The sequence below is a fragment of the Gavialis gangeticus genome, unplaced genomic scaffold (assembly GCF_001723915.1).
Source record: "Gavialis gangeticus isolate Ggan-Ray unplaced genomic scaffold, GavGan_comp1, whole genome shotgun sequence".
Taxonomy (NCBI): domain Eukaryota; kingdom Metazoa; phylum Chordata; order Crocodylia; family Gavialidae; genus Gavialis; species Gavialis gangeticus.
This window is the reverse complement of record NW_017729031.1, coordinates 33,268,803-33,269,957: the sequence shown is the minus strand read 5'-3', so window position 1 is coordinate 33,269,957 and position 1,155 is coordinate 33,268,803.

The window sequence follows — 1,155 nt, the reverse complement described above, 5'->3', positions numbered from 1 at the left end:
GCAGTTCTGGTCCTTACTGAGGAAGACAGAGGCAAAGAACTATATGTCTATGTTTTCCTGGACACGTCCTCTTTTTGGTCCTCTGATCGCTGTCTGGGTGGTTTTTACGAAATCTGAAAAAATGTGCTGGATTTTGCTCTGCTTCACTGGTGGGAGTTGTGGGGGAGGGCAACTGAAGGCAGGGGGCACCGTGTGCGTGTCCGTGTGCACACACATGGCCAGCATGCAGCAGTGTTGCCAACTCGTGTGATTTTTGGCATTGTAATTAAAATCTGTGCTGCGGGAATGAGAAAAACTTAGCTCTTTCTTTTCTCTCTCTCTCTCTCTCTCTCTCTATCTATCGAAAGATAGGTCTAGGTCTATAGATAGATAGATGATATGAAATATAAATATAAATGTGAAAAACTTAGCTGTCTTTTATATATATAAACATACATACATATATATATATATATATAAAAGAAAGAGCTAAATTTCACATTTCCGAAGCACAGACTTTAAGAACAATGCCAAAAATCATGAGTTGGCAATACTGATGCAGCCAGGCAGGGTGGTGAAAGCAGCCTCGGCAGCTGCATGCAGGTAAGTCTATGGGGGCAGGGGTTAGAGGGCCAGGGCCTGGGGATGGTCCGGCGGGGTGGGGGGGTGCGTGGAGGGGATGGGTGTGTGATGGAGGCGGGTGCCTGGTGGTGCTGGTGGAAGGTGTCTGGGTGCTGGGGCTGCAGCACAGCATGGGAGCAGGGGGGGTTGCCTGCCCCTCCCGCAGGGAAGGGGAACCCATAGGCCTCCTCCCACTCTTCCCTCCAGCCCACGCTGGGGCCAGACTCACTCTGCTGTGCCCACATGAATTGTGCTCCAGCTTGGCTGGGATGGGGGCAGCTGGGGGCCCCGTCTGGCAGGGCTGGGGGGAGCAGGGGGCCACGGGTCAGGAGTGAGGGGCTCTGGGAGGGCTGGGGTGGTTGTGGCATGGGAATGAGGGCATGGGACAGGGTGGAGAGCTTGTGTGTCACAAGTGTGGGGCACTGGCAGTACCAAGGGGCTGTGGATCAGGAGTGAGGGGCACCAGCATGGCCTGGGGGGTGGGAAACTGTGGGTTGGGAGTGAGGGGCACTGGCAGGGCCAGGGGTCTGTGGGTCAGGAGTGAGGGGCAGCAGC